The sequence below is a fragment of the Bactrocera oleae genome, chromosome 5 (genome assembly GCF_042242935.1).
Source record: "Bactrocera oleae isolate idBacOlea1 chromosome 5, idBacOlea1, whole genome shotgun sequence".
NCBI classification, from domain to species: Eukaryota; Metazoa; Arthropoda; class Insecta; order Diptera; family Tephritidae; genus Bactrocera; species Bactrocera oleae.
Window position 1 is genome coordinate 8786073 of NC_091539.1, and position 13520 is coordinate 8799592.

The 13520-nt window shown below is 30.0% G+C and overlaps 1 protein-coding gene across 1 annotated transcript in view; it reads left to right on the forward strand.

The window, feature by feature from the left end:
• The window catches only part of LOC106620667 (uncharacterized), a 170023-nt gene that overhangs the window by 78786 nt on the left and 77717 nt on the right, over positions 1 to 13520 (forward strand). The window contains exon 3 of the mRNA XM_036376846.2: positions 6090 to 6298. The gene's annotated coding sequence lies outside the window, so the exon portion shown is untranslated. The remainder of the gene's footprint in view (positions 1 to 6089; positions 6299 to 13520) is intronic.

The window sequence follows — 13520 nt, forward strand, 5'->3', positions numbered from 1 at the left end:
TTTTTTTTTTAAATTTGCACTTTATGATAAAAACTCAAAAACCGCCATAAAACGCACACAGCTCCAGCCAACTACACTCAATAAATGCAAATGAAGTTATTGACGCGCGAAGCTGTAACGATAATAATCACATTATATTATTTTATTTCACTCCATTTTATTGCATTTTTGCATTTACACATTTTTATACGCACGCACATGTGTATAAAGAAAAAACTGCAACACATTTTATGACATCTTCGCCTAAAAAGTATGAATAACCAATAAATTTGACGCGGAAAAAATTTAGTCTGTTAAAAATATATAAAATATGTAAAAACGTTATGGAAAAAACTGAAAGCAATTGAGTTGTCGCGCATAAACATGAAACCAGCGCTCATAACAATTTTCGAAATGCACAGCAGTGGCAGTAGACTTGCTAATGCAACCTTGAGTATGTGTGTGTTTTGAAAAAAACAACACTGAGCCAATTTTTTAAACGCCAACACTTGTTTTTACAAGCCTTACGAGTGCCCTATTACATGCATACAAACATATACATATATGAATGTAAGGTATATCAACCATTCGCGTTTTCAGTTGCCAGCACATGCTTCTATATATATCTGTATGTGTACCTAAGCGCTTGTGACTACGCCTTTAGTCGCGTGCTGTTATGCCGAATACCAAATCTATGCGACACTATACAGGATGCCTTGAAGTTTTTTTTAGAATTATTTTCAAATATATGTATACATACTCATATATCTATATATATTTTTTCGATTTGTCGTTGCCTCCACTCTACTGATTGCTGATTTGTTACGGCTGCTGCTTTGTTGACCCATAAAAAAGTCGTAAATAAACAATCTTTGACTCGATGCTAAAAACACCTAAATATGTAGAGAGCGTGTTGAATAGCAACAACAAACAACAACAGCGTTCAAATGGTAAAATATAAAAATCGCGCAAAATAGAAACCCACACACACACACATACACATATAAATGCAAAGAAGCCACTCAATCCCGCATTGGCAGCATTACAATGGGCCACCGCGTGGTATGAGCAACCTTTCAATTTTTTTGTACGCGCTTACGCAATCAACTCAAAAATGCATGAGTATGAGTGTTTTTTCAGCTGCGCCACAATAATTTGTTAGGGTGTTTGGTTAAACCGTGCATAAGCAGAACAGTAAATTGCAAAACCAACAAAATAAAATGTTTTTTTAATTTGCTACTAAAAAGAAAAAGGTATTTTGTGCTAGAAAAAATCTATAAAAAAGATTCGAAAAAATAAAAATATTATGCGCACACAGCAGGAAGTGGCCTTAAAAATAGCTGCATAGTTGCAATGCGCAGTGATTTGCTGCAACGCGGTATTATAATTTGTTACATTGTCGCTAAATGGCAAGAGTTGCAAAAATAGGAAGGAATAGACACATATGTATATACATACTAGGGTGGGTCAAAAAGCTAATAGTATTGTAGAGAATTTACTGCTATACCAAATTTTTTACAAAACTATGAGCTTTGCAATTTAAAATGATGCTTTTGCAATGAGTTATAAAATTCAAACAAATTTGCGTTAAAATAGTCAAACTTCAAACGTTAATATCTTTTAAACGGTTCAGGTTACGAAAATATAAATAAATAGTATTAAATTTCCTACAAAATTCATTGATTTAAATATGGCTTCAAGTAGTTGGAAGCCAGATATTAATCTTTTTATCCGAGGACCTTCCCTTTACAAATAAGAGCTGATACTTGGAGAGCCCTTCTTTGAGATGTCCACCAATTAATTTTTCGGAAATCAAACGAAAAAAAAAACATTTATTTTTTTCAACTCACCCTTATACAAACATATACAATTATAAAATAAAAATTAAAAAAATAATTTTGAAAAAAAATATAAGAATGAGGGAGCGTCATAACATAATTTTAAATAACATATTGTTTTTAATTATCAAAAAAAATTAAAATAGAAAATTCTTAAAAACAAAAATTTTACTAAAAAATATTGTTTTGTAAAGTTATTTTTAAAATTGACAAAAAAAAATATTTATATATTTCTAAGAAAATAAACAAAAATAAAAATGATAATGAATTAATTGACAAAGAGATATTTATTTTAATAATTTAAAATTAAAATAAAAAAATTTTTTTGACAAATAATTGTTCTTACTAAAAAAATGTTTTTGATTATTAAAAATTTCGAAAAGATGAAATTTTTAAAAACAAAAACAGCACTGAAACAATACTTTGAAAAAAAATTGAAAAATTAAACAAAAATAATAATAAAAAATATTTTTAAAAAAAGAACTTTTTTAATTATTTAAAACCAACAAATAGTAATTTTTTAAAAAAGAAATTATTGAAAAAATACTTTGAAAATAAAAGTCTAAAGTTGTTTAAAATTTTTTCAAAGGAAGTTACTTCTTTACACATTTTTCTAATTATTATATTATGTTAAAACTATAAAATTGGACAACCAATTTTAGTGAATATACTTGGACTTTGAATGTACATATGTATGTATATTAAAATAAAATTAAAATTTAAGCAGTTTACACTTTTTTTTGGTTTTTTTTTCTTTCCTTAATTGAATTTTGAGCAAGTTTTTTCCAAATAGTTTCTAACATTTTTTTTTTAACGCCTTTCATTAATCTTTGGAAAGTTTTTAAGAAAACTTTGAAAAAAAACGTTTATTTTCAAAACTTTTCTCTTAATATTTATATTTTGTTATTTTAACAAACATTTTTTTTCAATTATTATTTTTTCTCACAATCCTCTATGAGTAAATGTTTAGTTAAATTGCAATTAAGTATAGTATTCACAATTTTTACTGCAATTGCTTTAAGAATTATATTATATTTTCGAAATTTATTTATTTATTATTATTTTTTGTGCTTTTGTGCCAAATATTTTCTAACATATTTTTTTATATTTTAACTTAAAATATTGCTTTAGAGAAACGTATTAAGATAGCACTTGTATACAAAACTTCTTAAACTACTTAACTTAAAATATTTTTTTATTTATTATTATATTCGAACCTATTTTTTAATTATACCATATTATAAAAATATCGCAATGTTAATAGTTTCAGATAATTTATATCTTTTATAGGTTTCATTCACAAATTTTTTTTAAGACTTTTCTGGCAAATTTCTTTTTTTTTAAGTTTAACATGATGAAATTTTTTTTATTTATTTATTTATTGATTAAAACCCCAAAACCTTATAATTTTTTTTTTTAATTATTTAACTTTATATATATTTTGTAATTATTGAATGAACTACCATATATTTATAAATTGTTATAAATAATTTTAAAAAAAATTGGGCAAATTATTCAAAATTATTTAAAAACTTTAACAAAATATTAAAAATTTAAAAAACACATTTTATTTTGATTTTTTTTATTTATTTATGCATTAAATATTTTTTAGGCAATATTTTGAAAATAAAGCGTAAACTGTCTATTTTTAAGCCTAATTATATATCCTTTTTTATATTATAATTTTTTTATTTTCACACTTTCACTCAATTATTCAATAAATTTAACATGATACACATATTTTTTATTTTAGTAAGAATTATTTTTATAAATTATTTTAAATTATTAAAAAAATTTTGTTAATCTGAATTTTTGCCTTTGTTTATAATTTTAATGACCTTTTTGATATATTCCGTAAATAAAAAGTAATGCGCCTACTTTGGATTTCTCATATATAATATTATATATTAATTTTCCAGACACATTTTCCAAATATATTTTTGCTATTATTTTTTAACTAGCGCTTAACAAATTTTTAACAGCGACATTTTTTTTAAATTTTTAACAGTAATTTTTTTCCAATATATAAATATTTTTTTTTTTTTTTTTTGTATCAAGAATTATTTTTTAAATATTTTAAAATTCTATATTACTAAAAATTTTAGATTGTTTAGTTATTATTTTTTTTTTGTGTCTACCTAAAATTTTTAATATTCTTATTAATTATTATCCATGAATTTTTAACTTTTCACAAAAGAGAGATAGTTCCGCTATAGTTCGGCTAAATATTATAACAGCTTCTATTTTATACTTGTGGTGTAAATATTTTTAAAAATAGCTTTCAAGTTTTTTGTTCTGAATAACCAAACTACCCAACTGCCCCAGATCTAGATTCAACCCTAAAAAGTACACTTTGGAATGTAGATTAGATGTACCATATAGACGCATGTGTTTATACTCTCAAGTACTATATTTGTACAAGTATATACGAAATTTTTTAAGTACACGCACGTTAAGCGGCGTAGACCTACATACGTGCATCTACGTGGATTATTAGGGATTATGTCAGCTCGTACAAGACGCAAAGTGGCACTTTGACAGTTATGCTTTTTGTATGTGCCATATATGCATGTGTTTATATGTGCAGGTATGCAACATGCTCAAAAACCCAACTACAGCATCATACAGTTGCACAGCTACACTTAACCATAAATTTACTGTTATTTTCACACGTACTCGTACATGTTCATTTAATCGTTTCTGTGCTGTATGCTTTATATAATATATATTATATATATACTCAGCCATATATATGTAGGGAGACACATACTTTTCACAACTCCGCCATAATATTTTCACCGTTGAGCCACAACGCATTAAGTTTGTCTATTTTAATATTAGACACATTGTTATTTGTATACTTTTAGGCGCATAAACGGGCATTAAATCTTTCGCCTTACTTTGTAAACACTTGACAGCTGACAGCACTTGCTGTACTACATATTTACGGCGATAAACCGAAGTTGTGGAATTTCATATATTAAATTATAGGTTTAAACGTCAGCAGTTGCTGCATATATTTAGGCGTTGTATAAAAAAGGGGTTGCATATGTGATACACATACTTTGTTTGGCAGCGCTGTTTTTAAATGTGACACTAATTGCCTTTAATAATACCAAGTGTTCAGTTATAGCTTTTTGTGGATTCTAGAACCCACATTAAGATATTACTTTACGGCTTAAATATACCTTTTTATGCTGACTTTTCTACTAAGCTTCAGTTACTACTTTTGAAGTGCAGCAGTTTTGAGATTAGCTGCCAGGTGTAGAAAAGCAAGACAATTGACGCCATTTTTTTGCAGCGCATGTACTATTAAACCGATTTTTCAGATATATATACATATATTTTTCTAAAACTTTTCCAACTACGTTTCTACAAACAAAATTTTTTTTTTAAATTTCTTTTATTCTATGTATATAAAAAGTTGAAAAGTCTGCGAAGCATCTGCTTATAACTCTTAAAATTATATTTTTAAAAACACGAAATTTTGTAAACTAATTAGTTATAATAAATAGAAAATATACTGTGACTGTGATGCTTGATCGGTTGACTATTACGTACATACTCATATGGACCGATTATTCAGATATAACATTTTTTGATAACATTTTGCTATTATGTATACAAAACTGGTACTAAAAATTATTCAAATTCGATGACTACAACATATAGCTGCCATTGAACCGATTGTTCAGATATGACAAATTGTGGTGTACCTGCCTTAATTGTTTAGCTAATAACGTGAAATTTTGTGTATTGCTTGACTATAATATAAGCAAAGCAAAGGCGTAAATTTATTAAAATCGGTTGACAATTACATATAGCTGCCATACAATCGTTTGTTAAGATATGCGAGTTTTTGCCATAACTTCTTCAATCAAAAAGATTAAACAACTACAACATATAGCAACCATATAAATGTAAAGTATTTGCAGCAACGGCGCTCAAAAGTATGCTATACAAAGCGACATTACTTTGCAATTTTCAATCAAAAACTATATTTTAATACTTTTTCGATATTTTTTTCATTATTTCTCCTCACCAATATATAATAATTTTTTCAATATTTCTCTACTATTATCTAATGATTTATTTTTTCTAACTTTTCAATTACGTGCTAATTTGTTTCCAAAGCAATTCAATTACTCATCGAAAGATAATTAAATTTTCCACTGCAAATCAAAACTAAACAAAGCTAATTTAATCACAACATTCTAAGCGATTTGCTATGCATGCATTTTCATCTTTCATCTTTCTATGAATTCATTACAGCTTGCAGCCAAACGCGAGCGATTGCAATTTGAAAGCAAAAGAATTTCAACAGCTGTGGGAAAATCAGCGCAACGAATTCATATCAAACTTTGAACAGACTATTTAGGGTAGCTAAAAGCTGCGCAGGAGCGCGCAGCAAAGCAACAAAAAATTGTGGATAAAGCAACAATAACAAGCAGCAAAAACAGCAGTAGCAGCAGCAGTTGCAGGTGAGTACCAAGAAAATTGCTATAAAATGTAAAAACAAAAAGAAATTTATTCTATAGCAACTTTATACAAGTCCGATATTTTTCAATCTTGCTTTCTGGTTATATGCTGCTGCTGATTTCGTATGCAATCTTTTCGATTTGCGATATTTCTTGCAATCTATTTTTTCACTGCAATTTTAATACACTTAGAGTGTTGCCAAAGGCAATAAAAATGCAAGCAACGCTTGGCTGCACGAAATGTGCGAAGCGAAATGCCAGTTTTGTGTGTAGTGGTGAGCTGTAATAACTAAGCAGCTGCAGCAGAAATTATGCAGCAACGAAAAGGTTATAGGGCACAAAGTTACACACGCAATCGCACACACATACATATAAAATAACCTGCACACAAAGTAAGCGCGCACACATATGCACTTTTCAGTGAAAAAACAAATCGAAAAAAATAAAAACAGCGCAGCAAAGCAGTAAATGAATGACTGCGCCAACGAATTATGTCGAGCAATATAAAACAAAGCATATTTTTAGGTGCAGCTGCAGCTGCCACCAGACTTATGCTAGCCGCATGGCCAAATGATTGCAAGCTGGCAAACACACACTTACCTTCATATACAACATAATTTCAAATGCGCACACACATACACTGATACACACATATATAGATAGGTATTTAATATGTGTTTGCGTGTTATTCTAGCTTCGTATAGTTTAGTTAGCAATAAACCAATATTGGCCATGCATTGCCTGTCAGCATTAGCCATTGTATGTGTGTGCGTGTGTGTGTACGTCGAATTTGGCTTGCGACCAGCTAAAAGTCGCTGAAATATATGGAAAATATGGCAGCATTAACTAATGTAAAATGCAAGCGCAGCTCAGCTGTGCTGCTGTGGCAGAATTATTGCCAACAAAGCGCGCATAAAATATGTGATGACAAAAATTGTTCACATATTTTTTAATAAATATTTACCGTTAATACTTTTTTATGCAACATACTGTTTTTATAATGGCTTACAATATGTTCTTCTTTTTCAAATATTTTTATTTCATATTTTTAAGCTGTTTTCAAATCTTCGTTTTTAAATATTTTAAAATTTAGTTTAAAAAATTTACTATTCAAAAGTTCAGCAGTTTTTTAGCAGCTAAAATCAATTTTTTATATATTTTCCTCAAATATTTACACCAAGAAATGATTGCATTGTCTTAACAGTGCACAAATTTTGTTAGAACAATTTTTTGTTTTTTTATATGCAATCTTTATTTTTTATAGTACACAAATTATTTTTAACAAATTGCAAAAACCAGTAAACAACAAAAAATTAATTTAAAAACTGTTTTTATGTTTTCAACAACATATTATAAAAACAAAAAAAATATATGTAATTTTTTTTTAGTTACCTAATGATTTTTTCCATAAATAATTTTTTTTTCTATTTCGACTTTTTGAAATTTTTGTGCAACTCAAATAAGCTTTATAACACGCTTTGTTTTTTACAAGCATAATTAATTTTTTTACATATTTTTTATTGTTTATTTTTAAATTTATTTTTTATATTATTTTTTACAATAATAAATTTTTTTTTGTTTTTTTATTTATTTATTTCGACTTTTTGTGTGTGATTTATTTATTTTTAATTTTTTGTTATTTATTTTAATTTATTTAATTTATTTCTTATTTGTAAAATTTTTTTTTTCTTTATTTCAAATTTTTAAAATTTCTGTGCAACCCAAATAATCTTTCTAACAGGTTTTCCTTTTAGCAAGCATAAATAACATTTTTTGCATTTGAATTTTTTTCATTAAGTTTTTTTTTTTGTTTTTATCAGTTTTTTTAATATATTTCCCTATTAATTTCAATAAAAATTAGTTTTCAAATTTTTTTTTATAATTTTTTATGTACATATTATTTTTGAAATTCCTTGATTTTTATGCTTTATAAAGTATACTGTTCGAATAGTACACAAAACAAAAAAATCATAATTTACAAAATATTATTTAAAACATATTAGTATTATTTAAACTTTTTTTTAATGTTTAAAAAAATATTTTTTGCCTAAAAAATTTTATCTGACAATTTTTATGACGACACATTTTAGTAAAATAAATATTTTTTATTTATTTGCATATATTTTTTCACTGTAAATCGTTTTTAAACAAGCTTTTGGGTTTTCGAAACAATAACTTTTATGATTTTCTTTATTTTTGTGCAAATGTTTTTTAATTTCATTAATATTTATTATACTTCTACTCCTACGAAATATGCATTAAGAATTTTGAAAACCAGTTTTGCACGAAAATGTTTTTCCCCAAACATTTTTCTGATTTATTACATTGTATTTATAGATGTTCGATCTTATATTTAAATTTTTTTTTTAAATGATACTTTTGCCTTTTTTTTATATAAAAAAAAATGTACGAATATTTTTTTTAAATTTTCAATATATCAACAATTGTTTTAAACCAGAACCAGCTTTATTGCCTTTAAAACACAGTAACATTTTTAATGTAACTTTCCATATATTTAAAATATTTTGTTTTTGTTGAAAACTGTAATATCTTTATATAAATACTTTCAGCATTTTTATTATAGTAGTCATTGAATTCCACATAAACATATTTTCCACTAACACCATTTACAATCGTCAAAAAAGAAAATAAATTTTAAAAAAACATTTAAATAGTTTTTTCCATTAACCCGATAGCTACGAGCTGCCGACGAAAAGCCTTTTTCATACACTTTATTGCTGGCTATAAAGTTTGATTGCATATTTTTTGGCGCTTAAGCGCACCGGGGAATATCCGTGTACATTCAGCGTTTTCCAATATTTTTTCTTTACTTTACGCTTCAATTTCTGCGGCTCGCTTACGTTTTTTTTTTTCATCGTTCAAAATGTTAATGTCAAAAATTTACTAAAAGTGAATTTATTACGCACATAATGGACGTGTAGTGCGCTGCGGCTTGGTGAACACGCGCTACGGTGTAGCATACTATTAGGAGTGAACGGTAAACTTTACCGTTTTAAGGGTAATGTTAATAATAAAAAGTATGTTTAACTAATTTAGTTTTTTGTTTGATATTATTTAAATGGAGTTAAAAAAATAGTGCTCCGAAAATCTGAAATCCATACTTTACGCATGACTTCTATAAAAATTAGGTCTCTGCATTGTGATACCGATCTTTGTTCTTTTATATCCTGAGGGAAGCATATTAAGTTTGCCACGAAGTTTGAAAAATGATGAGCTGAGTCGGCTTAGCCATATCCGTCTGTCCATATGCATATGGACGAACTAGTCACCGAGTTTTTGAAATATCGACCTGAAATTTCGCACACATCAGTTTCTTTCCCGGATGCTGCTCGTTTATCGGAATTGCCGCTATCGGGCACTATAGCATATAGCTGCTATATAAACTGAGCGATCAAATACAAGTTCTTGTATGGAAAACTTTCTTATTTGGCAAGATATCTTCACAAAATTTGTCACAGGTTATTCTACAAAACAGTGCTACAATCTCTGAAGAAATTGTTCTGATTTGACTGCTATACTACTATACAAACTGAACGATCAAAATCAAATTCTTTTCTGGCAACATTTTTTTATTTGTGAAGAGTATTCTAGCTTCGGGATCATTTTTAAAGATTCTGTTGTAATTTCATCTGCTAAACCAACCACCCTGTCTTTACTTCGCGTTCATCAAACAATTCTATTGTATAAAATATAACGCCGCACACATAATTCCTTTCCCCTTTATGAAAAAGTAAAGCAAAAGAAAAAACGCTTCGTTTGAAAAGAAAGAACAACAGCGAAAACAGGTCAAACCGCAGACAAAGGAAACACGCTTTTTAACAACTTTGGCAGCTGTGAAAAAGAGCAGAGCCAAGAGCGAAATATGAGCAGCATGTATAACTATTCATACATATACACATGCATTTATGTGTTCTTGTGTATGTGCGATATGTGCGCCTCTATCTGCCTAATGCAACCCAAGGGAGTTATATATTTGCTTTAGCAATTTCCTAAATCCCTCACTTAGTTACTTTGGTGCAATCAAACTCAACGCGAGCGGCATTACTTTGAGAGCGGCAAACAATTTTCGAGAAAAAGGCAACAATTTACAAAGTGTGGCAAGCCAAAAAAGGCGCTGCTAGGATGTATAGCTTGTATATGTATTTGTGTATATGTGTAATCATATGTGTGTGCTTTCTAATATTATTGTAGCCCTACAATGGCGTACACTAGCCGGCCACTAAATTTTTATTCGACACCAACAGCAATTTCTTTCGATTATTTCTTTATTTTTTCCTATGTTTTGTGCAACGGAAACTTTTGTACTTCCCAAGGAGTACAAAAAATTGGCGGAATTTCACAGACCGCCGCACGTTAGCCTCATATATTAGTTAATCCTTTGCACCCGCGGTCATGTCGAGTTGCAGCAAAAGCCTGGTCGAGTAGTAAAAAGCAGCACACACACATATATACCCACATATATACACAGACATGTTTGCGCAATACCGTTACGTGTATTGAGGCCAAAAACGTGTTGTCTTTCCAACTGCTGCGCCAAAAACAAAGAAAGCAGCATCTAAAAAAAAAGCAAATATAAATTTCTCTTTGGCAAGCGCGCAGTGGCAGGCATCGTACATGCAATAGCACTGCTGCCAGGCAACAAATTGAACTGCCACCAACAACGCCAATACCGTTATAAGTGTAACATGGCAGCGCGCACTCTTTCCTTTTTGGCAATCCGCTAGCCTGCAGTCCACAACCCGTATGTGCTACGAAGCACACACACACAAACACTTTTACAATAATATATGCTCACATGCAGCGCCTTTGCTTAACCCTTGCACTCTGTAAATTTGCCGAAATTGCTACCAGATTGTTGTGGAAATGAAAAATAAATGCCATTAATCTCTTGCCATTTATTTGAATGCTCGGTTGGACCGCTAATTGTCATGCGCTTGTGAGTTGGCTGACAGTGCGCTTCATACGTATATAACCGTGATTCGCTGAACTATTTACTTATGGCGCTTGCTTAAGAGAGTTCTTGCAATTTAAATGTCTAGAAAGTGGCAAGTACGACACATTTACGCTAAAATTACCTGCGATCCAGGAGTGGGATTCGTACATCAATTACTTCCTAGTGTATGTGTATATTATAACCTTTATAATTTCAGTGATAGCTGTTAAATAGACAGCACTTAACCAGTTCTGTATAAACTCTTCTTATGTTGATCACAGCATCTTGACTATACTACTAGATCGAAAATTTCCTACAATATTCCCATTCTATTGCATCTAGTCTGGTTTCATACCAGTTAGTTTAGTTCCATACCAAATGTTTGCCAAGCAAAGAAAGGACAACACATTTGCTTTACGTGAGAAATTTCAAAGAAAATACGTACCAAATGCTCGCTAACAGTGCTAGTGTCATATCGAGCTGTCCTTTTTTAACAGAATGGTCATGCATATATTATTTTTCACTCATCTAAAGCCGCCCTAGATGACGCTAGAATCCGCTATGCATTGTTATAAGCTCTAGACAATTTGCAGCTTTCATTGTTTTTCGTTAAAAAACTAACCTTCGAATAGTAAATTCCCACGTTCGGGGATTCTTATTCACAATCGATCGGTGTTTGTCGAATTTTCGCGAACCTTGAAAGAGTCCATTATAAGCAGTAGCGACGGCTTAGTTAAAGAAAACTTTGAACAGTAATTCAGTACATCTTATTAAGTGAATTCGGCTTTTATTTGTACGAAAAACATCCGATAAAGATCTCTGAGTCTGTTCTCACCTGCAATTGATTGATTGCAGCGATTTTAGACAAGACATCGGCAAATATTCGCAGTAACTCGCCATGAACTGTTTTCTAAGATTGTTCTGTTGTCGTTGTTGTATTTCCCAAATATTTGTGAGAAATGCAGCCCTGAGGCGGACAAAAATTTGAATCCATTCCAGTTGCTTAAAACCGACTCTCGTGACCTTAAAACAGATTCCATCTTATCACTATCTTCTTCGGAAGACTTTGTGACTAAAATCGGAATCGATGTTGTACCCCGTTCACCTCAGTTTTTTATGTAAGTGATGTGCAGACAGAGAGACCAGTAGGCGAGTCTAAAAATAAAAATTGATCTCTTTATTCGAATATAGTTAAGAAGAACCATTGTTATTATATGTGAACATTTAGAACCGCGAAAGGCTTAGACTATATTTTGGTGCAAGGTTTCGAAGATATATATGTCGCACTTCGTGCATATTAGTTACAATGGTAGTCAGTTTAGTCGATTGGAGGAGCTACTTAGATCGGAGTCCGTCTTCTCTGTGGTAATTTCCTTGTCCTCAGTCAGCTTTCATTTAACTGCCTGGTATTTTTTAAAGACCTCGTAAACAATAAGTCGTTTATTAATCGAAAGTTTACTTAATCACGAAATGGTCCTTACATATTTGATGTTTCCAGGGAAACAAACTCAGCTACCACCAGAAGTTATAGCCTTACCTACTTTTATTTAGATCCACTTGACTGACCAGCTAAACTGAGCGCTGTATTATATTAAAAAAATTAGTATATGTCGTCTTAATGGTCATTATTCATAGAAAATATTCGACATTTTAAACATAAAAGTCTATAAGTCGTAGTTAGAATTACTATATCGAGGGGTAGCAATATATCTAGGATCTTGTATTAATCTACTCTACTGCTACATATGTTAGACTGGTTATGCGGAGATCGTTACAACTTATTAGTTTTGATTTACGAATGAGGACTCTATTCCGAATTGCTTACACTAAAGAAGCTGGAGTTGCTAGCGTGATTCTACAAAAAATTTTGAGATCGGCTTTGAAATTTTTTTGTATAAATGCTGGTTTCCAGCTGTATCCAATTGTCTACACTTTCGAACTTATGACGCTAAACGGAATTATGTGAAACGAGGCGCCAAACTGCTGATTATTTTTTTAACCGCAAAACATTCTTCGCATTGTGTTTCTTTGCAATTTGATCTAGCCTCCAATGGCTCTGATTACATTCCTACATTCTTTAGTATTTATTTATAAATTTATTTTGCTTTAATTCCACTGTCACAACTAAATCTTCATTAAATGTGACATTTACTTCACTGAGTTCGACAATATTTCTTTCAACCGGCATTAAAGTGCGCATCATAAAAAGCACACCACCCGCTTAAGCAGTTCCAATTACACACGAGAGACCGTCTGACTGGTTGCGTCTCA